We start from the raw sequence: 24,482 nt of genomic DNA, 5'->3' as shown, positions 1-24,482 counted from the left end.
TCTTGGTACGTCATATAAATTGAATCATACAGTATCTATCCTTTGTGTTTGGCTTATTTCACATAGCTTTATGTCTTCATGATTGATCCATGTTATAGCCTGTTTCAGCATTTCACTTTTTTTAGGAGTGAATAATATTCCATTATATGCATATACTACATTTTGTTTATCCGTTCATCTTTTGTTGAACACTGGGTTGCTTCCAAATTTTGGCTATCATGAATCATGCTACTATGAACATGCATATTCAAATATCCACTTGAATCCCTGCTTTTAATTATGTTGAATAGTAGAATTCCTTCTAGGTCATATGGTAATTATATGTTTAACTTTTTGAGGAGCTGCCAAACTGTTTTCCAAGATTCATTGTTGAAGTATAAAAAAAAGACTTCTACTTTGAGCTATGATAGAATGACAGAAATCATATTAAACCTTCCATCTTAAAAAAAAGGGGGGAACTACATAAAATATATGAAATAATTATTTTAGACATTGAACAACAGGCAGTGCAAGTCTGTGATCCCTGATAGAAAAGAAACAAATGAGGTGAGCTCTGCAATCACTCTGAGCCTCTTCCTGGAGGCACAGTCTCAACCATGGGACATGGAAGAGGCACTCCAACAGAGAACAACTGTTTTGCTGAGTTGAGGAGATAGAGGACAGAATTGAGAGAATCTGAGGCACCTAACATTATGGGGTAGAGTTCTAGAAAGGTGGGCTCTACAAAGAAAAAAGAACTCCAGAAATCTACATAAGGACCCCATTCAGTTTGTACTGAATAATAAGATGTAGATATGCAAGAAGAAATTCCGTAAATTTAGACAAAGAACTACCTGGAAGCTGGGAACTGAACAACATTTCGTAGAGCTTACTCAAGTCTGGGAGGCATTTGTGTTTCAGCCAGCCTTATTGGAGAGACCTTGTTCATCACTCAGAGAAGCAATTCAGATTCCAGAGGGCTGTCTCAGTAATGTGACTAATCCTGAGAGTAAAGCCTACTCCAGACTTTGGCTTACAAAGTTTAAATACAAACTTCAAAAGGATCAACCTGGACACAAATAACAGCCCCTTACTAAAACAAAGCCCAACGTTCTTCAAAATAAGACAGTAAAATCTAGACTCAACAACATAAAATTCTTAATGTTCAGCATTCAATAAAAAATTAGTAGGAGTGTCAAGAAGCAGAAAAATGTGACCTATAATCAAGAGAAAAGTCAATCAATAAAAACAGTCTGAGGAATAATAAAGATGATGTTACGAGCACCCAAGGATATTAAAACAACTATTGTAACTATGCTCAAATATTTTAAGTAAAACATGAATTTAGTGAGAAGAAAGAGGGAAATATATATTTTAAAAAATAGCCAGATGGAACTTCAAGAGATGGAAAATTAAGTATCTGAAATTAAAAATTCACTATTGGCATCAAGAACAGATTAAATATTGCAGAAAATACTGTTGAACTTATAGTAAAAATAAAAATGATCAAAGATGAAACACAGAAATAAAAAAGACTGGAGAAAAAAATAACAGAGTCTTGGTGACCTGTGTTACAATAGCAAACAACCTAACATGTAATTGAAGACCCAGGGGAAAAGGGGGTAGGGCACAGAGAGAGAATTAAATAATGGCCAAAATTTCCTCAAATTTGGGGAAAACAATAATATCACAGATCCTTAAGAGGCTTAATAAATCCCAAGCAGGAGAAATAAAAAGAAGATCTCACCAGGATATATCATAATCAAATTACTAAGAATAAACACTAAGGAGAAAATCTTAAAGGCAGCCACAGGAAAAAAGAGAATTATTTACAGAGGAACAAATGAAAGCAAGTTTTGTTATAAGAAACTATGTAAGACAAAAGACAATAGAGTAACATCTTTAAACTGCCAAAAGGAACCTACAACCTAGAATTCTATACCCAGGGAGGCTATTTCAAAAATGGAGGTGAATTAATACTGTTTTCAAACAAACAAGGCTTAAATGTTCTATTGTTAGCAAACATTTAGGCAAAAAGAAAATGATATTAGTTCAAAGCGTGGGTCTCTATGGGGAAATGAAAATCAAAAGAAATAGTAAATATGTGGGAAAACATAAAAGGTTTTTTCCCTCATTTTAAAATTGAAAAGGTAATTGGTTGAAAGTAAAAATCATAACATTATGAAATTTCTGATACATATAAATAAATTATATGACAACAGTGGCATAAAGTATGGGGCAAGATGGAAGCATTTAATCATTATATTGTTTGTAAGATACTTACACTAGATGTGAATTGATACAAAATTATTCAGAGATAGACTGCAGTAAGTTTAAGTGCATACTACAAACATCAGAGACTACGAAAAACAAAATGAAAAATAGCAATAAGGCAATAGTGGAGTTAACACAGAATCCTGAAAAGTGCTCAGTCTAAAAGAAAGAAGGAAAAGAGGGAATGGGAACAAATATCAGATGGGATGAATAGAAAACAAGTAGTAACCATATTGATAATACATCCATTGTAAATGCTTTAAAGGCAGATTTGTTGCACTTGATAAAAAAGCAATATGCCATCTACAAGAGACACACATTAAATGTAAACACGTAAGTTAAAAGTAAAAAGAGAAAAAGAGAAAACATGCAAATACAAATCATAAGAGAGCTGAAGTAGCTATATTTATATGCAATGAATTAGACTTCATTTAATTAGAAGGAATGAGTCATTTCATAATTTTAAAGGGATCAATTCATCATGAAGACATAACAGTTTTAAATGTACATACACCCCATTACCATTACTTCAAAATACTGACAGAACTGAGGAAAAATAGACAAACTTTATATTTGAATACTTCAGCACTCTTCTCTCCATAATTGACAGAACAAGTAAACAGAAAATCTTTAAGGATATAAAAGACATGAACAACATAATTAATCTACTTGACCAAATTGATATTTGTAGAATACACCACCCACTGAGCCCAGAACAGCAGAATATATGTGTGTGTGTGTGTGTGTGTGTATATAAATATAAATATATATATGTATATGCACACAAATACACTTGTGTGCATACACATTCACCAACATAGACCATATTCAGTGCCATAAGAGAAGTTTATAAATTTTGGAGTATTAAAATTGCAAAAAAATACATTTTCTGACCAAAGTGAAATTCAGTTAGAAATCAGTAACAGAAAAATATTAAAAATTCCCAAACATTTGGAACTTGAACAACACACTTCTAAATACCTCACAGGTCAAAGAAGAAATCACAAGGGAAATTAGAATATATTTTGAACTAAATGAAAATGGGAACAGCATGCCAAAATTTGTGGGATACAGCTAAAGCTGTACTTAAAGAGAATTTTTTGGCTTTGAACACCACTATTTAAGGAAGGAAGGAAGGAAGGAAGGAAGGAAGGAAGGAAGGAATAAAGGCAAAGAAAGAGAAGAAAGAAAGAAAGAAAGAAAGAAAGAAAGAAAGAAAGAAAGAAAGAAAAAGAAAAGATCAGAAGATCCCAAACCAGTTATCCAAGCTTCCATCATAAGCAGCTAGAAGAAGAAGAAGAAATTAAACCCAATACAAACAGAAAAAAGAAATAATAAACACAAAAATAGAGATTGATGGAATAGAAAAATAGTGGAGAAAATCAGTACAATCAAAATCTGGATAAACTTTTATCTGATGGGGGAAAAAAAGACACAAATTATAACATTATATTTATTTGAAATGAAAGAAGGAACATCACTACAGATCATGCAGATATTAACAGAATAGTAAGGAAATACTATGAACAATGTTTGCCAATGACTTTTTCAAATTAGAGGAACTGGACAAATTCAACAAAAGATACAACATTGCCAAAACTGACTCAAGAAAAATGGAAATTTTAGCTGTATCTCTGTTAAAGAACTTAATTTCAAGCATTTAAGGAACAAAATAATATCCTTACTATACACACTTAGGAGAAAGAATACTTCCTAACTCATTTTATGAGGTCAGCATTACCCTGATAGTAAAAAACAAAAAATATTACAGGAAAAAAAAGTGTACAGACTACTGTTCCACATGAAGATAGAAACAAAAAATCATTAAGAAAATATTAGCAAATTGAATCTAGCAATATATAAAAAGTCGATACACCATGACCAAGTGGGATTTATTCTAGGAATGCAAGATGAGTTTAACATTTAAAAATCAGTATAATTTAGCATATTTAAAAAAACAGAAAAGAGAAACCATGTGATTTTTTTTCAATAGTTGCAGAAAAAGCATTTGAAAAAAGTCAGTGACTATTATTGGAAAAAAAAAAAAAAAAGATGGGGCACCTGGGTGGCTCAGTCGGTTAAGCGTCCGACTTCGGCTCAAGTCGTGATGTCGCGGTCCATGAGTTCGAGCCCCGCGTCGGGCTCTGTGCTGACAGCTCAGAACCTGGAGCCTGCTTCTGATTCTGTGTCTCCCTCTCTCTGACCCTCCCCCATTCATGCTCTGTCTCTCCCTGTCTCAAAAATAAATAAACATTTAAAAAATTTTTAAAAAAGAACTTTTTTTTAAACCATATTAGGAACTGAAGGAAATTTCCTCCAGTTGATAAATGGTCTCTCAGAAAACCCCACAATTAATATCTTACTTAATATTGACAGACTGAATGCTTTTCTCCTAAAAATCAGGATCAAGGCAAGGATGTCTGCTTTTATTATTCCTTTTCAAACTTATCTTGAAGATCCTAGCCAAAAATAAAACAAGAAAAATAAATGAAAGTAAGAAGTATATCTGTCTTTATTCATAGATAGCAGGATGGAGGACATACAAAACTTTAAGTGTTATACCAAAATAACTACTAAAACTAACATTTAACTATTTATTTATTGATCAATTTGTTTAACAACGTCACAAGATACAAAATCTATACATAAAAATCAATTTTATTTTTATGGACTGCCAGTGAACAATCAGAAACTGAAAATTTTTAAAAACCACAATACCACTTATAACAGAATCAGAAAAACATGAAATACTTAGAGATGAATTTAATAAAATATATGAAAGATTTGTACACTATAACCTGAAAAAACATTGATGAGAGAAACCAAAATAGCCCTAAATATAAGGAGTAATACACCATGTTCTGGGATTGGAGAACTGAATATTAAGATGTAGATTCTCTTCAAATTAATCTACAGATTGAGGTGCTCCTGGGTGGCTTGGTCGGTCGAGCATCTGACTTCGGCTCAGGTCATGATCTCACAGTGTGTGAGTTCAAGCCCTGCGTCAGGCTCTGTGCTGACAGCTCAGAGCCTGGAGCCTGCTTCGGATTCTGTGTCTCCCTCTCTCTCTGCCCCTCCCCCGCTCATGCTCTGTTTCTCTCTCTCTCCCTGTCAAAAATAAATAAACATTAAAAAAAAAGTTTAATCTACAGGTTGAGTGCAATCACAATCAAAGTCACAGTCTTTTTTTTGGTAGAAATGTACAGGCTGATTCTAAAATTTATATGTAACTTCAAAGGATCTAGAATCTTGAAAAAGAAGATCAAACTTCTTTTAACACTTAATCTGCATGATACCCACAGAAAGATAGATTTATAGATCAATAGAACAGATTGTAAAGCCCAGAAGTAGACTCACACTATACCATCAGTTGAATTTTACAAAGATGTCAAGGTAATTAATTGGGGAAGGATAGTCTTTTCAACAGATGGTGCTGGAATCATGAATAGCCATACCATACGGAGTGGAAAAAAAATGAAAATCCATAAATCACACCATACATAGAAATTAATTGAAAAGGATCATCGCTATAAATGTAAGTGTTAAAATTAAAAACGATTAGATGAAAACGTAGGGGAAAGGCTTTACAACTTTGCTGTAGGCAAAGATTTCTTAAGTTGTTTTTCTATTAGGTTGGGTTATAAGAGTTTTTATGCTTTGCAGATACAGTCTCTCAGCCCATGACTACCTTTTAAATTTCTTAATAGAGGGGCGCCTGGGTGGCGCAGTCGGTTAAGCGTCCGACTTCAGCCAGGTCACGATCTCGCGGTCTGTGGGTTCGAGCCCCGCGTCGGGCTCTGGGCTGATGGCTCAGAGCCTGGAGCCTGTTTCCGATTCTGTGTCTCCCTCTCTCTCTGCCCCTCCCCCGTTCATGCTCTGTCTCTCTCTGTCCCAAAAATAAATAAATGTTGAAAAAAAAAAATTAAAAAAAATAAATAAATAAATAAATAAATTTCTTAATAGTGCCTTTCAAATAGCAAAAAATTTTACATTTCCATGTAATTCAATTTATCATTCTTTATGGCTTTTGGTTGGTATGTGTGTTTGCAGTGAATGTATCAGTTTGGGGTGAAGCCAAGGATTTCTTAGGACACCAAAAGCAAGAACCATAAAAGGGGAAAAAAAAATAACAAACTGAGGGGCGCCTGGGTGGCGCAGTCGGTTAAGCGTCCGACTTCAGCCAGGTCACGATCTCGCGTTCGGTGAGTTCGAGCCCCGCGTCAGGCTCTGGGCTGATGGCTCAGAGCCTGGAGCCTGTTTCCGATTCTGTGTCTCCCTCTCTCTTTGCCCCTCGCCCGTTCATGCTCTGTCTCTCTCTGTCCCAAAAATAAATAAACGTTGAAAAAAAAATTAAAAAAAAAATAACAAACTGAATATCACAGTTAAAAATCTCTGCTCTTTATAAAGAAAATGTGCGATATATACACAATGGAATATTACTTAGCCATCAAAAGGAATGAAATATTTCCATTTGCAATAACGTGGTTGGAGCTAGAGAATATTATGCTAAGTGCAATAAGTCAGTCAGGGAAAGACAAATACCATATGATTTCACTTATATGTGGAATTAAAGAAACAGAACAGATGAACATACGGGAGGGGGATAAAAAAAAAAGAGGGAAGCAAACCATAAGAGACTCTTAAAAATAGAGAACAAACTGAGGGTTGAGGGAGGGAGATGGGTAAGGGATGGGCTAAATGAGTAATGGGTATTAAGGAGGGCACTTGTTATGATGAACACTGGGTGTTGTATGTAAGTGATGAATCATGTTGTATGTAAGTGATGAATCTACTCCTGAAACCAACATTGCACTGTATGTTAACAAACTAGAATTTAAGTAAAAATTTGAAAAGAAAAGGAAAAGAGAATGCTAAACAAATACACAAAAATCAACAAAAAAAAAAAAACCCAAAACAAACAATACATCTCTGCTCTTTGAAAAGTGACCATTAAGAAAATAAAAAGGCAATAGGGCACTGGGTGGCTCAGTTGGTTGAGCGCCCAACTTCCGCTCAGGACATGATCTCACGGTTCGTGAGTTCGAGCCCCGCATCGGGCTCTGTGCTGATGGTTCGGAGCCTGGAGCCTGCTCCAGATTCTGTGTCTCCCTCTCTCTCTGCCCCTCCCCCACTCACACTCTCTCTCTGTCTCAAAAATAAAATAAACATTAAAAAATTTAAAATAAAAGAAAAAGGCAAGCATGGTCTAGGAGAAATAAGTGTAATACTTACATCAGACAAAGGACTTATATCTAGACAAGAAGACAAATAACTCAATTAAAAAATGAGTCCCGGGGCGCCTGGGTGGCGGAGTCGGTTAAGCGTCCGACTTCAGCCAGGTCACGATCTCGCGGTCCGGGAGTTCGAGCCCCGCGTCAGGCTCTGGGCTGATGGCTCAGAGCCTGGAGCCTGTTTCCGCTTCTGTGTCTCCCTCTCTCTCTGCCCCTCACCCGTTCATGCTCTGTCTCTCTCTGTCCCAAAAATAAATAAATGTTGAAAAAAAAATTAAAAAAAAAATGAGTCCAATATTGGAACAGAAACTTCACAAAAGAAAAGGTACAAATGATTATTTGGCACATGGAAAGATGCTCAGTGTGATTAGTCAACTGGGAAATGTTCATTAAAACCACAGTGTAAATACTATTACACTCCCTTTAGAATGACTACAATGCCATAGTGCCAAGTATTGATGAGGATGTTGTAGCAGCTAGAGCTGTCATACATTACTGATGAAAGTATAAATAGTAAAACCACCTTGAAAAATAGTTTGGCTTTCTTATAAAATCAAATCTATATTTATCATTTGACCAGCAATTTTCCTAGACACTTAACAAAGAAAAATTAAAATCTACATCCACATAGACACTTATAGATGAATATCTGTAACAGCTTTATTCCTAATTAAAGCACTGCCTCCCCCAACATTCAGTCAACCAGTGAATGAATAAACAAAGGTTATGTGTCTGTACAGTGGAATACAGTGGAGTTCCAGAAATGAGTGGACTAGGATGAGTCTTAAAAACTAATGATTTTAAAAATCTTAAAAAATCTAAGCATAATTGCTTAGTGAAAGAAGTCACCCACAAAAGAGTACATGCTGTAGAATTCTACTTATAGGATATCCTAGGAAAGAATAATTTGGACTGATAGAAAGCCAATCAGTAGTTGCCTAAGCATGATGGGCTGAGTTTGGGGTGTTGACTGGAGAAAAGCACAGGGAAGTGGTATAAATGTCTCATATCTTGACTATAGTGGTTGCATGAATGTATGCATTTTTCAAAACTCATCAAACTGTCTACTTGTTAGACATTTTATTGTTTGTAAATTATACCTCAGTAAAGTTTTTTTTAATATAAAAGGGAAAAAAAACAAGGAACTTCAAGAGGCCATCATCAAGGAATGTTTAAGTGACTGTAATCAATTGTTATCAAACTATTAAAAATAATGCTTAAGAACAGGGCACCTGGGTGGCTCAGTTGGTTGAGTGTCTGACTTTGGCCCAGGTCATGATCTCACGGTTCATGAGTTCAAGCCCCGCGTCGGGCTCTGTGCTGACAGCTCAGAGCCTGGAGCCTGCTTTGGATTCTGTGTCTCCCTCTCTCTCTGCCCCTTATCCGCTCATGCTCTGTCTCTCTCTCTCTCAAAAATAAACATTAAAAATTTTTTTTAAATAATGCTTAGGACTTTAAAGTATAACTATGACAATGTTAAGTTAAAAAAAAAAAGTATACAAGTTTTGATCTGTTGTATGATCTAAACTCCCTAAAACTGTGCCTACAAAACATTAGAAGAAAACACAAAGGCAATTTCTACATTGTGAAATTATGGGCAGCTTTAGTATTCTGCTGTATATATTGCTCTGTATTTAAATTTTCTGTGAGGAACTTGTGTCCTTTTATAGTAAGAAGTCACCTTACACACATTTTTTTTTTAATTAGGGGTAGTATTACAAATGAATCAGATTCTCTTTGAGAAGTGGATGAGACTTGGCCATTCTCCCATCTTGGGGCTAATGTTCTGTTTTCAGTCACCAGGCCATTCTTCCGACCTATGCTCCCCATGAGCTAAATGCCTGTTTTCTGACCTAGCGCAGTCTCTCACAAAGTAGAATGCTATTCCAAGAGATGTGTATGAAAGCATTCCATGTCTCCTTCATTTAGAACATACAGAATATTATAACCACTCTTGGAGAATTGCCAGTAAAGCAACTGTTTAACTTTGTTTAACCCAGCATTTTCCAAGCTTAATTTTTAAGTTTATATTAAAATCTTATAAAAACAACAGTTCTGTGGCTCACCCACTGGGAAACGTTCCTCTGTCATTCAAACCTGAACAACAGATATCTAGCATGTCTGACTCCCTCCCTCTCTTCCAAAGTAGTGCTGGCCATTGGCAAGTTCTCCCTCAGTAGAAAAGGCCCGGCAAAGCAGTTGAGTCATTTTCACTAAAATCTGTCTCAAATTTCAGGCAATGGCCTTCATTTTGTTTCAGAAGGCAGACTACACCACAAATCAAGTTTTTAGTGGTATATTAAAATTTTCCTTTGAGTGGTATATAAAATTTTGGTAAAGCAAAAAACTTTTTGCAAATTCTTAGAAAAAAGAGATTGATGTGAAGTGCTGAGCATTCTAGATGAACTAAAGATCTGGCTTTGTCCCTTTAATAAGAGTCTTCTGAGTGGCAGCAGTTACCACCTGTGTGCCCAGTACCCTTCAGGTCTTGCTGTGTCCTATCACTAGAGTTGTGGGAACAGAATGCTTACATTGCATATTCTTCATAGTTTGTCTGAAAATATAAAATTCCTTCTCAGGGCTAGATAATAAAATCATGATGGCTTCGTGAATGCTGTCTGCAAGTTATGTTCTATTGTTTGTTTTTTTTTCAATTTCCTTCCTCTGGATCTTCTTTGGGCCCCATGCATCAGCATACCAATCTCAGCTGGAAGAAGAGCAGGGAAGCCACAGGCAATTTCATGTGCTACAGCCAAGGCTGTTCCTTGGGCTTCAGAGTCCCCACTGCAGCTGTGAGCTCTGATGGGCCAGCAAGTCCTTCTTGGGAACAGTATCCACACAGTCAGAAACCAGGCAGAAAGGAGCAAAGAAAACGCACTGATATCTGAACAGAGCTTAGAAGGCCAAGGATAGTATTATACCTCAGTAACTCATAGTGCTATTACAGTTTGAGGAGACATGCTTTTCTAGACTTTCAGGAGTGTATATACCTCTTTCTCCTGGGGATGCTGTTTTCATCTTTTTCAGAATTGCTCGATTTTCAGTCCTAAGACATTCATCCTTATCTGTACACAGTGTGGCATAATATTGTATTGTAAAAGCGCAGTACCAGTGCCACATTCCCTGAGTTTGAATCCCAGCCCTACAACTTCCAATGGGAGTCCTTTATCTATGTCTCTATTTTCCCAACTGTAAAAATGGGGATAATAAGAGTACCCATCTCACAGGGATGGGGTGAAGATTAAATGGGTTAAATATATTTGAAGCATCTGAAACAGTGTCCTATGCTTCTGAAGCTCCATATTAAGTATTTGCTATCAATAAAGTGTGTAATTGATTGAAAACATTGGTCAGCAGTGAAAACAAGGAAAACATAAAATGTGGAAACAGTATGATTGGAAAAGTGATTATATGTGTGGGGAGAAGAAATGTTTCATGTTTGTGTGACCAGACAGAACTGAACATAGACACTTAGCAGAGAAAGGCGATTGCAGGAAGAACAAACTTGCCGGTTGTAGTTGGATAGAAATTATGGGTGTAATGAGACATCTCTTCATCTCTAACACCTGACCCCTTCTGAGAAGTAATTGTCTATTTATTAGAATTAGGACACCTTTTTGCTGAATCTATCTCCTGTAGAGCAGTGGTTCTCAAACTATAATGTTCTGTGGATCACTTGGGGATCTTTTCAAATGCAGATTTGGAATCAGTAGGTCGGGGCAGGGCCTGAGATTCTGAATTTCTAATTGAGATACCAAGTGATGCCAGTGCTGCTGATCCATGGACCACACTTTGAGTAGCAAAGCCTGAGAGAATTATGGAGTCTCAAGTTTGAGATGCACCTTGACAATCACCAAACCCAAACCCTTATCACTTTCTACTTTGTTTTCAGTCATCTGTGACTTTACCTTCCCTGATAGACTAGACAGTGGGCTCTTTCAGGGCAGAATGCAATTCTAGTTCCCTTTTTTTCTGTACCTTTCATTCTGGACAGTACAGTGTCAGACATTTTGTAAATAAATCAACATTTTAATGAGTCTACAATGGAAAAATAACTTATGGAAGCTGGGGGATTTGATTTTAGGGGTTTTTGGAGGGGGGAGGGAGTACTTATAAATGAAAAGACTTAAAGAAAAAAATTCCAGGCATCCATGAGAAACAGTTCAGTGGGCACCTATAACTAGTTTGTTCCTTTTCTTCCTTTTCCATTCTATCCCTTACATCTCCAGTATTCATAAAATTACTTAAATGCCAGTTGAATTTAATTGTAATTGGATTGAATTTATCATCTGATAAATTCAGGTAAAAGAGTTCTCTGGACTTTCCATTTCTGCTATTAATAAATTCAGGAATGCACAAAGATGAGATGAAGAAATCTAAAAAGCAAGGGTCATACATACCTCTTTTCTTTTATATGGCTTGAAAGAGGTAGACCAAAAGATGACTGGAATCTCCAAAGAATGAAGCCAAAGTTTCTGGAAATTGCTTCTGGTCCTACCATGACTAAACCAATCTCTAATATGAGATGAGATACTATGCTTTTTTAATACAAGTCACCTCAGAGCCTAAGGAAGGATGGTTTATTTATTAATCATTAGGTACCCAATCCCACCAGTCCTTGATGAATCAAGTTCTTACAAATGAACTAATTATTACTGCATAAAGTAGTTTGCTTATTTTTGACAGATTATTATAATTTTTGTTATTTTAAAAATTATGATAATCTGTCAAAAATAACCTGAAAATTGGAGAATGTCTAAGAGCTTATCTTTTTGGAAACATGTAATGTGCTTTCCTATCACATTTTATATTTTAAAACATTTGACATTGCTTAAATCCCAAGACTGCATGAAAGTCAATAAGCCCATGAACAATGTCTTTGTTTGTATACATCTTAAGGCAATTTTGTTTCTGAATTGTAGTATGTAGAGCAAAAATTTTAATTAGATTTACTTTGTATAAGTCATTTTTCATTCACTTACATTTTCGTCCTTAGCTGGCTAGCTGACTTATAAGTTTGTTTTCCATAAAAACATTTTGTAGGAAACTAACATTAGTTAGAGAAATTACAGTATGTGAAAGCAAATATCTGGTCTTTTTTTATTTTAAATACAATGCTGCAAGTTGAAAATTTGAACAAAAATTAAAAGTGCAAAAATTAATCTTTGCAGTGTAATTTAGTCATCTAGATAATCGTTATGCCCTCAATTTCATATTTACAGAAGATATTTCATGTTTCAAGAAAATTGTCCATATTCTTTTATGGACTTGAAAATGCATTATTGATTACTTAGGTTAAGATTGAGGGTTTTTTGCACCTTTTTGATATGGAATTCATGTTGCTTTTAAACAATCCTTCAAAAGGCTTTATTAAAATGTATACTTTAGAAGAAATTAATGGCCTCTGACTCTACATGGAAGCAACATCGTAGTCTGTAAAAATATGTGCACTTTGTGTTTCCTTGAGGAATCAAGCATGACATTTTATTTTTAGGGGTATTCTGTTGAGTTATGAAGGATGATATATATAAGTTCTTATTTTTTTAATATGTGAAATATCCATGCTAATAAAACAAAGCCTTAAGCATAATGAAAGTATTTAGGAAGGAGAGTTGAATGAATAAGCATTTTTAGTAGTCATAATTTTTTTTTTGTTTTTAAGGAAGTGAAACTGAACTCAAAGTAGCCTTGGGGACACTCGGATCCAGGGCCTGGAGATCTGTCAGGGCTCTCTCTGCTTCTTGGAATGCTGCCTTCATTCCCTCAGCATGTTCCTATGGCAGAGGACATCATTGATAGCATTTCTGGGGATGCAGACTAACACAGTAAATGAAGAATAGAATCTTTTTGATAGTTATCAAGAAAGAAGACTGAGGAAGGATTCTGGCTGGCCCCACTGAGCCCTATGATAACCTCTAGACCATTCACTGAAGACAGAGTATGGGGCCAATGCCTAGGCCCTGTCTTGTTAGGGAGAGAGAATTCTGTGCTTGGCAGGCCATAGAAGTCCATGGTCTGAGTAGGAGAGGATCAAGGTCCTTCTCCAACAGCAGGATGTTATTTCTAGAAGAAAAGCAGAAAGTACTGCTAAGCAGACAAAAATAACATGTTCATATAGCATTTAATGGTCATTTAATATGAGCCCCAAAGTGTGCTATGAGCTGCCCACTTATTCAGTTTAATTCCAGGTCTGGGGCACTGTTTCACTGAGAAGGATACTGAGGCACAGTGAAGTCAAGTATCCTCTGAAGGTTACCCAGCTAGTGAGTGGTAGAGCCAAGATCTAAACTGAGTACTTTTTGACTCAAAGAGCTTTTTATATTGCACTTTTCATCCTACTTGCTTATATCCTTCAAAACAATCTTTGTAATGTGATGGTTGTATGCTAACAGTGGGATCACATCATAAGGAAACAACTTGCAAAACAAGATCCAGGCCCACATGCCTCTGTGAAAGGGAGGCCCCAAACAGAATACCAAGAGAGCAAAATAAGTCAAACCTTGGTTTTTAAGCATTCAAGAGCCCTTGTTCTGATGGGAAAAAAACAGATTTGAAAGATCTTTCAAGGATAATCTTTACTATATGCAGTTTTGTTCATAAGCTCTGTCACTAGAAGCAAATCCCCCCTAACCTGTAGCACCACACATAGTTCCTTGAGCATCTCCTGTCCTTTCAGATCCACAATTGTAAGCGAATGAGCCAGGCCTGGCATCTGTGTCAGTCACCAGTGTCCTCAGTGCTCACAACAACTGGTCTGTAGTAGATGCTCTGTGATACCTTCTTACTTGAGCCCAGATGGATAGCCAAAAGCCAGTTTGTCCAGAAAAGCCTTTCAGGAATGTTCATTGTCACCCTAACTTCCCCTAGTTGGATTCATCATGGTTCACTCTCTCATGGTGGTGACAGCTATAGAGAAGCCACTATGCTTCCTACCCTAGAGAGCTGCTAAGGAAGGATGATAAGGACCTTAGTTTACACAAGTGCCTGGAGGTGGAGATGGAGAGGATGGACTGATCCAAGAGACTTGGAATCGATAGGATTTGGTGAACAATTGGATATAGAAGGGAAGGGAGAGATTGATTAGTGTGCCATCAATTAAGATAGAAAACTTTATGCCCTCTCACAGTTTTACCTGCTGTAATTTACATGCTTAAAGGAAAATTATGGATATTTTCTCTAAACTGAACTTTTTCTTTAACCTCATTATTACATGATTTTCATATCAGACACACCAATCACTATCTGCAATATTCTCACTTCAGCTGTTTGAAGGCCAGTTATCACTTTCTAATTCTATTATCGTTTTTGAAATTATCTGTTGTAATTTTCACTGAAAAAACCTTGAAAGATGTTGCCATCTATATGTTTAGAATTGGCACCAATATTTTCTCTTAAATCTTTGATATCATTTGAGTGATTTTTTGCTTTGAATTTATTAGAAAAATAGCATGTTCGTTTCGGTTTGGGTGAGTAGAAGATTCTCGGGGAAATAGATCAGTACCACATACAATCCTGATAAAATTTAAGGTAATGTTGGGCAATTAAATTCCCATTTGGTCATTTGTATTAAGAAGGCACCCTTATGACAACAAATGTTTTCTTCCAAGAACATTACAGGGTGTTTGTTTATTTGGAGGAGGGTGTGTTGTTGGGGTTGTTTTTAGTGTTATGTTTTGCTTTACACTTTCCCATCAAGTTATTACTAAGTAATGTGAAAAGGAAGTACTTTTCTCCTACAATTAAAGTGATAATAGCATAAACCCAAATAGGTAAATACTTGTCTTGACTAATTTTTTGTCACTAATCTTGTTAAATTTTGAGAAGAGAGTTGTAAGAATAGCCTACAGCCTTGTGAGCTCCACCATCCGTGCTGGGGGGAAAAAGATGTTTCAGCCAATGGAAATATTTATCATAGTTTGTGGCACTCTGTCTACATTTTGGGTAAAAATAGCAGGGGCCAGAAATTATTATTTATTTAAAAAGAAATTATTCATTTAGAAAGAAACTCATTTCTAAAATCCTCTTGGCTGAGATAAGTCATTTTATGTTCATGCATATTCTTCTCCTAATTGGGAATTATTCCCTGGTGGGTAGGATTTCTGGCCCCTGGGCCTTGAGGATGAGGGTAAGGAAGACTGTAAAAAGAGGAAGGCCAGTGATAGAGGTTAGGGTGTAAATCTTGTACCCCTGTGGCTGGTGTATCTGCTAGAAAGTATTCCTCAAGAATTGGCTGTGCCTATGACTGTGTTAGATTGCATCATGGGAAAAGAGATCCCTCCAATGAGTTGTTTTGTTGAACAGAATTTTCCCAAGACCTACTTCCAAGCGTTCTATTTGGGGGGAAAGTCAGAAGAAAGAAAATCACTGTGTCTCTGCATTTTTTCTCCTAGGGAGATTTCATAACTTTAAATGTAGGTCCACTAAGTGTCCCTTTCCCTGACAGAGCATGGCTGCATTTGTTTTTGACCAGCTGCCTCTGAGCCCCTACTTGCTTTAACTCCCACCTGAAAGCTTTAACTCCAGCTTGCTACATCTTTCTTTGGTGTCCATACTATCTAACCAAGTTGAACAAAATCTGTGAGACTGAATATTAGAAATATAACTCACTTTTAGTCATCATCACTTTGAATCTGCCACTGTTGCTAGAAAAACTCAATCACTGTGAGAAGCCTGCACAGAAAGCCTATTCCCAAATGTAGGTACTATGGGAACTTTCTGGCGATACTCTAAATAGACCCAGGCCTTGAAAAATATCTACATAATATTTAGTCACAATAAATAGATTTGGATTTGTCATACAAGCTTCAACTTATTGAAAAAGACTCTTTCCCCTGCCTCCCTTCCTCCTTCCCTCCTTCTTCTCTTCTTTGTCTTTCTCCCCTCCCCTCTCTAGCAATCTGAACTCTATTATTTGCCTTTGTAAACTTCTAAGATAGTTGAATTTTTAACATGTAAAAAACCCCCAAAATATAACATGCTAAAGTGATGTGTGAACCTTTACTGAAACAGCAGGTTTTTTAATTATTAACCTGTATAAGATCTAATTTGAGCCCTGATTTCATGCTGTGTCTTGGAGGCTGAGGCAACCCTCATTCTATTTCATGTATAGTTGATGTAATTCACAGGGTCGCAGGTCAGTTTAAGTTCTTTAAGGGTCCATTAATCCTCAGAATAAATGCTTCTTCTATAAGTTACCTAATTAAGCAGCCAGCATAGTTCTTAAGATGTAGTAAATGCACCATAAATGTGCTATTTTTCCCCTCACTTTTTCTCTCCAAGCAAAACTCATCTAAGAGAATCAGAAGACATTTCCTTTCCTTTGAGTAGTGTAGACTGTAATTGGCTGACAATACATTATTTACCAATATACACAAATAGATGTTGGTATTGTGCAAATTCATTCTATCAGTACTGAAGTGATATCACCATGATCACCATTGGAGCAATGTCTGCAGAAAGGTACATCTAAACGGGCTCTTAGCCAAAGAGGGAGGTATGGATGGTAGTTAAGAAGAAGGAAAGCATTCCAAGTGGGTGGAATGGCATGAGAAAAGGCATGGAGGCAAGAGTTAGTAAATTGTATGTGGGCGATAGGCAAGCTGATAAACTGGGTTGGACCAGCCAGACCACATTGGGGCATATTGAGAGATACTCACACCTACTATTCCCTCTGCTTCTCTGCACTTCCCACTCATTCTCTAGGTCTTAGCTTAGACATCCTCCGTAGCCCAACATCCTACGCTCAACCAAGTCTTGCTAGGTGCCCTTCCAGTCTTCTCTATCACTCTGTGTACCTTCTACCATCATTCATACACTACATTGTAGGGGCCACTAGACTTTAAGCCCCCTAAGGACAAAGGCCATCTAGTTTTCTCATACCTGTGTCTTCAGCACCTGGCTTACTTTAGTAAATACTTTTAGTAGGCACTTAATAGGTATTCAGTGAAGATTTGTGGGAGGTGGGAGGAGGAGAGATGGATAGATAAGATTGGGCAAATAGAGGAGGTACAGAGGACAGAGGCCTTGAGCTATGGCTGAGACTCATACAGAGCTCAAGCACTAGTCCTTAAATTGTACCTTCCCACTACCACCCCTTAGTAAGACCTCCATTCATTTTGCTTAGTCCTGTAAAACAGAAGAAACTCCACCTACAATCTTTGGAAGTGTATAGGATGCCCCAGGTGAGTTAAAATAAATTAAAATAAAGCAGGTGGATAGAGCATGGTTAGCAATCCATGCAAAGATAGCATAGAAACACCAAGGCTTGTTTAAAAATTAGGTGTGCATTTGAACTTCCCTTCACTGCCATTTTACAGCTGAGAACAATTTCTGGTCTTTTTCCTATTCGATCTCTTGATCTACCCTCGTTAGACATGACCACACAAAGCTTTTTTCATTGAGTTAATCATTCTAAATTTCCTAAAGATAAAGCATAAGGAAAAGACACTTTGAAAGTACAATTTAAGTCTCTCAGCAATACTGATAAAAAGAAGAAAGCAAGGAAACATTTACCAATCAATAACTCTTATTGATAGTAACGTTTGGGAGGGGCCTCCCATGAAAATGACAGTGACCTTTTAAGAGGGCACCACACCTATTCTGCTTTTTCCAACTGTGTGAGATAGAGGTGTCATCCAATGACCTTCCCAAAATTGTTCAACCTCCTAAACTCCTCTCCCTCCACATGTAAACTGCAGATTGTACTACCTGCCTGATTCTTGATGTGGGGATTCATTAGTTGGCATTCACAAGAGGCCCACAATATGGAAAGCACAAAGTAAAGGTAGTTCTTACTCTAACAAGTGACATGAACAGCTGTTTAATGGATTTAAATTTTACACTTTTTGTTGTAGTTGATTATTCATTAACTGCATGCAATAGCTGGAACCCCATTATTTAATAACAATTATCCTTATTAACATAAATAAAATGGGGTAAAATTGAGCATGAATGGAGACAAGAGTCCCCATTTCAATAGCAATATTGTCTTTCTGTGCACAGCTAAGTTCTCATATATACATAAATTAGAATAGACTTTGTGATTAAAACCATGGTCCCCTGAACATAAAAATTACACTCTGTCCTCCTCTCCTGTTCCACTGACTGGTTGCCCTTTACTCCTTTCTGGTAACAGTCTCTCCTGGCCTTGGGCTTCAGCCTTCTTGTCTCCTCAAGAAACTATCAGTTATCTCTCCCTTCTCTGCCTTCAGCTGTCCTACATTGCTCCTTCCCATCAGTATCTTGACATTTTCAGATCCTTACATCTTTAAAAAATGGACCTCTGCAAACACTCATTCCCTTCAGACACTGCCCTTCCTCTCTTTTCCCTGCTCTGTCAAAACGTACCAATGAATTGCCTCCTCGCCATCTCCCTGTCCTTACCTCCGTCCCTCTGCCACACCTCAGTCCACCTTCTGCCCCATCACCCCATCAAAGCAGTTCTTTCTGCCATCCCCAGGGACCTGCATGCTACTAAATCCTATGGACCAGTTTCAATTCTTCAATTTTTGACATCGATGCAGCATCTGGCATTGTTGATGTACTCTCCCTCCCTTGCCAAACACACTGGTCCCTCACTTTCTGAGATCCAACCCTCTACAGTGTGCCTGCTTCTTCCCAGGTGGCTCTTCCTCAGTTTTTGCAGACTTGCTCTATCTGCCTTGTAGTGTTTTCCTCCGTGGATGAGATTGGAGCTGGGGTGTCAATGGCTCTACAACATCAGTTCCTCCAGATGTCCAGAAGGCAGGGTGAGAGAGGGAGATATGGAGGAAGCATTGCGTCTTTAGGGGAGGCAGGCAGGGCAGGAGCCCTGGGGATAGAATTCTGTAGGCCATGTAGAGGGAGTTGCTGGCAACAGCCTTGGTCAGAGTCCTCTGCGAACTCATGTTTGTAATGATTTTTCCTTCATTGTTGGGATTTTTTTTTCCAGTTAACACCAGCACATAATTTAAATTCTAACCATTCAACAGGAATTGTCACCAACTCCAGCAATCTCCCACCCTCCACCCTTCTTCCCCATTTTCACAGCTATTCCTACCCACTGTGTGGGCCATTCTTTTGGCACTTTATGTCTGGAAAAGTATGTTACTCTACTCTGTTAAATTGTCTTGATTTACCTCAAGAGAGTATTTACTCTTCTCTATGTTTTTCTGTTCTCTTTCTGGAAATCCTTTTGCACTCTATTATACTCTTCTAGCTGATTACTTTGGCATTTACCTCCGTGTTTCTAAGTAACATGTTTTTATTGCTGATTCTTGATTTTTATCCCCTTCTAGGCATTATCTATTGGCGTCCTCTTATTCAAAATGAGGGTTTGTTTTCTGTTCCTCCCGATTTCTCCATTCTCTGAATATTCTATTGCTGTATTTTAATTTGAGGATAGCTTAATATTCAGTGTTAAATTATCATGACTGATCAATGGTTTTCATTCCAGTAAACAACAATTACTTTTTTTCTGTACAATTGTCATTTGTTTAACACAGAGCTAATAATTTTCATTTGTCTTCATTTGCTTTATTTTCTATATATTTATCACTAACTACCCCAGACTTTGCTCCAGCTTTCTAAATCACCTTTGAATGTGTTCAGGTCTGTGGGTTATTCTATCAGGTCATGTCTTCCTGTAGCAGGGCCTATAGAACCTTCTGACCTGATTCCATCTAGACTGGTGGAGGGTTGGCATTGTGTGATCTGCCTTCATGCTCATCTGAAGGGTTCTCTTAGCCACTCTCTTAAGTTGGGTCCTCTATTTCCTGGCATCTTTTTAAAACCTCCTTCCTCATCAAGATAAAAAGCTTCTTTACAGTGAAGGAAAACAATCAACAAAACTAAAAGGCAACTGATAGAATGGGAGAAGATATTTGCAGATGACATATCAGTTATAAAGGGTTAGTATACAAAATCTGTAAAGAACTTATCAAACTCAACACCCAAAAAACAAATAATCCAGTGAAGAAATGGACAAAAGACATGAAAAGACACTTTTTAAAAGAAGACATCCACATGGCTAACAGGTACCTGAAAAGATGCTCAACATCACTCATCATCAGGGAAATACAAATCAAAACCACAGTGAGATACCACCTGTCAGAATGGCTAAAATCAACAACTCAAGAAACAACAGTGTTGGCAAGGATGTGGAGCAAGGGGAACACTTTTGCACTGCTGGTGGGAATGCAACCTGGTGCAGCCACTCTGGAAAACACTGTAGAGGTTCCTCAAAAAATTGAGGAAACCTAGCGTACAACCCAGCAATTGTATCCAAAGGATACAAAAATGCTGATTCAAAGGGGCACATGCACCCCAATGTTTATAGCAGCACTGCCAACAACAGTCAAATTATGGAAAGAGCCCAAATGTCCATCAACTGATAAATGGATAACAAAGATGTGGTGTGTGTGTATATATATATATACACACAAACACACATACAGTGGAACATTACTCAGCAATCAAAAAGAATGAAACCTTGCCATTTGCAACAACATAGATGGAACTAGAGTGTATTATGCTAAGCAAAATAAGTCAGAGAAAGATAAATATCATAAGATTTAATTCATGTGGAATTTAAGAAACAAAACAGATGAACATAAGGGAAGGGAAGAAAAAATGAGATAACAGAGAGGGAGGCAAACCATTAAGAAATTCTTAAATACAGAGAACAAACTCAGGGTTGCTAGAGGAGTGTTGGGTGGGGAGATGGGAAATCGGTGATGGGTATTAAGGAGGGCACTTGTTGGGGTGAGCACTGGGTGTTATATGTAAGTGATAAATCACTAAATTCTACTCCTGAAACCATTACACTATATGTTAACTAGTTTGGGTTTAAATAAAATTTAAATAAATAAATAAATAAATAAATAAATAAATAAATAAATAAATAGATTTTTAAAAATAAATAAAAACTCCTTGGTTTGATGAAGCAAAATCTTATTTCTAAGAATAGTGGATGGAAAGCAAATATTTTTGACCCAGTACATCTGAAAATACCTTTATTCTGCCCTCAGAATTAAGAAGGTAGCTGATGTAGATTGCTTGGTTGGAAATACTTTGCCCTTAGAATTTTGAAGGTATTGTTCCATTGCCTTTTAATTTGCAGTGTTACTATGGGAGACTGAGAGCCATTTTGCCTCCTAGTCCCTGTGTATTCTCTCTGGAAGTCTGTCAGTCTTTTTCTTTGTCCTAATGTTCTGAAATTTCATGTGATATGGGTTCCATCCATTATTCAGAGCACTCTGTTGGGCCCTTTCAGTCTGGAAATGCATGTTCTTCTCTGACCAATTGTCTTGATTTTACTTAATTATCTGCTCTTCTCTGCTTCCTTTTTTTCTGTACTTTTTCTGGAAATTCTATTATACTGACCTCTTGAGGCCATATTCTGATTTTCTTATCTTTCTTCTGGTTTTTCATATCTCCATTTTTTGCTCTCCTTTCTGGGAGATTTCCTCAGTTTATCTCCAAAATCTCCTCTTGAACTTTTAATTTTTTCAATTTTTTTTCAATTTCTAAGATTTTTTTTCCAAATCGTCCTTTATTATATACTGTCTTATTTTTGTTTCTTTGGTATCTTTTCATATCTCTGAAGATATTAATGGTAGAATGTGTGTTTTTGTTTTGTTTTTTGATTACCTTTTCTATTTGTCCTATTTTCTCCAGCTTGCTGGTTTTCAATTTGTTTGTTATGATTTCTCTTTCCTATATGTGGTTTTCCCCACATGTCTGTCTGGTAGTCCTTGGTTTTCTGCTCATGTTTAAAAGTGGGGGCTAAAAAGCTAATTGGGAGTTTGAGAACATAGTTAGAGCTTGTTGACTATGTCACTTACAGGGGGACCTAACAGGACCATTTAGTTTGGAGAATCCCTGATACCCAGAGAAGATTCCTCATCTCCTGCCTGAAAGGAGACATGCCTGACTGCCAGCGCCCTGGGGCTGGTTGGGGAGTCTCAGCATTCTGTGCACATACCTCACTAGATTTTTCCTTGTTTTCAGCATCGTGGCCCTACCCCTTCCCAAGCCCAGTGACCTTCAGATCTGGGACCTTGTTCTCCAGGGAGGGTGAGGCAGTTGCCAAGCAATGTGGGATCTGGGAGGGGACTGGGCATCACACTGCTTCTCAAGGAAAGTTGTAATCCGCCCTCACTTCCTGACATCTGAGGGCTCCTGCAAGTGTAAATTGGGTTCATTTTCAGCTTCCCCACTGCTGGCTTAGGAGTCTGTTTTCTAGGGCTTCTGCTAAGTCCTTTAACACTCATCCATCTGGCCTTCCAGCTTCCAGAATTTGGTTTCTGTTCTCTTTCTTGCTCTTTTAGCCTTTCTGAGTATGTTCCTTTTTGAAAGGGGCATCAGACAGGAGCAAAACTGTACAAACCACCACCTTCATTCAGAACCTAATAATTCTCCCAGGACTACTTTGTGTCATTTTCTAAATTGTAGCTTTTGGCAACGTCCTGTTTCCTTATATACATCCTTAATAAAATAGTATTTTTTTAAATAATCCTTGAGAACTTTTGTGATATTCAGGTTTTTATAAGGGGTGCATCATGCCCTCCCTTACTTTAACATAGTCTCCTAAGCTTGACTTAATACAGTTGACTTTGCTTTTGTTGTTCCTTAAAGGAATTCCTAGTTGAGTAGATTTTAATAACACCTCATCTTTCCTTATTGTGCTTGATTCTGTTGTTCTTGAATGTTTTCTATTGCCACTTAATGCTTATTAGGAGCCAACAATATATTTTAAAAATTGAATTATACAGAGGCTCTTCTCAGTGAGCTGTTGATCTAAATTGGTGGGTAGCAATTCCTTTTAATTAGCTGAATCCTCTATTCCCTGTCAAGCTACCTTCATTTCATTAACATCCCAGCTCTGCTTTGAGTCATAACATTGCTTGTTAGGACAAGTTAGCTGTTACCTTTTACTTGTTAATACAAGTGTTTTGTGTATTGTTGTAACTGAATGTTTTTTGGCCCTTGGCTGAAACTTTTGCTTACTGCCTTCATGCAGACCTAGTGCAAATTACAAAGCGGTTTTGCCAACTCAGTTCTGCTTTGAGCCCTTTCCTGGTTATACTCGATTATTCGATGCAACTGTATTAGTAGTGGGGGCAATGCAGTGACCACAGAGACGATTTGGACTGTAGACAGCATTTGCAAGATGGCAGCCCTGTGGACAGTATTCAGACAGAGGCCAAGAAGTGGGCCCAGAGCTGATACACACAGGTGCCCAAGTAGCATCAAACTCAAATCTAACCTGCAGTTTCCTTCCGTCAGTCGTTTCCCATTTCAACTACTGTCATAAATCCCACATGTTAGCATATGGCTTCAGAGCAGCCAAAAAGAAGCAGTAAACCGCAAAATTTAAGCTGGTCCAGCAATGCAACTTTTTGGTATGAAAAGGAATTAAATGTTTTAAGTTAAGAATGAGGATATAGGGGCGCCTGGGTGGCGCAGTCGGTTAAGCATCCGACTTCAGCCAGGTCACGATCTCGCGGTCCGTGAGTTCGAGCCCCGCGTCAGGCTCTGGGCTGATGGCTCGGAGCCTGGAGCCTGTTTCCGATTCTGTGTCTCCCTCTCTCTCTGCCCTTCCCCCATTCATGCTCTGTCTCTCTCTGTCCCAAAAATAAATAAACGTTGAAAAAAAAATTTTTTTTTAAAAAATAAAAAATAAAAAAAAGAATGAGGATATAGCATTAACTCATCCCCTAAAGCAGGAGTAAGGAACCTATGGCCTACAGGCCAAACCCCACCTGTTTTCTACTGTCCTGTAAGGATGTTTTTATAGTTTTAAAGGGTAATTTAAGAAAAAAAATGATGATGATGATGATGATGATGATGATGAAAAGGAGGAGGAAGAGAACAGAATGGGGAGGGGGAAAGGAAGACTATGTAACAGAGACTATATGTGGTCTGTAAAGCCTAAAATATTTACTTTCTGGTTCTTTACAGAAACAGTTTGTCAGCCCCTGCTCTAAAGACACAGCTGGCTTTTCCTCATTCCTTTCC

At 37.4% G+C, this 24,482-nt stretch overlaps 1 protein-coding gene across 1 annotated transcript in view; it reads left to right on the top strand.

Annotated features, from left to right (window-relative positions):
- Window positions 1-24,482, top strand: part of GMDS (GDP-mannose 4,6-dehydratase) — a 644,755-nt gene that overhangs the window by 521,537 nt on the left and 98,736 nt on the right. The gene's annotated exons all lie outside the window — the stretch shown is intronic.

Source organism: Lynx rufus, unplaced genomic scaffold (assembly GCF_022079265.1).
Source record: "Lynx rufus isolate CCGP_SWC_20201006 ecotype Redwood Valley unplaced genomic scaffold, mLynRuf1.p SCAF_6, whole genome shotgun sequence".
Taxonomy (NCBI): domain Eukaryota; kingdom Metazoa; phylum Chordata; class Mammalia; order Carnivora; family Felidae; genus Lynx; species Lynx rufus.
Note: the sequence above shows the minus strand (reverse complement) of the source record. Positions and strands in the feature narration are given on the sequence as shown.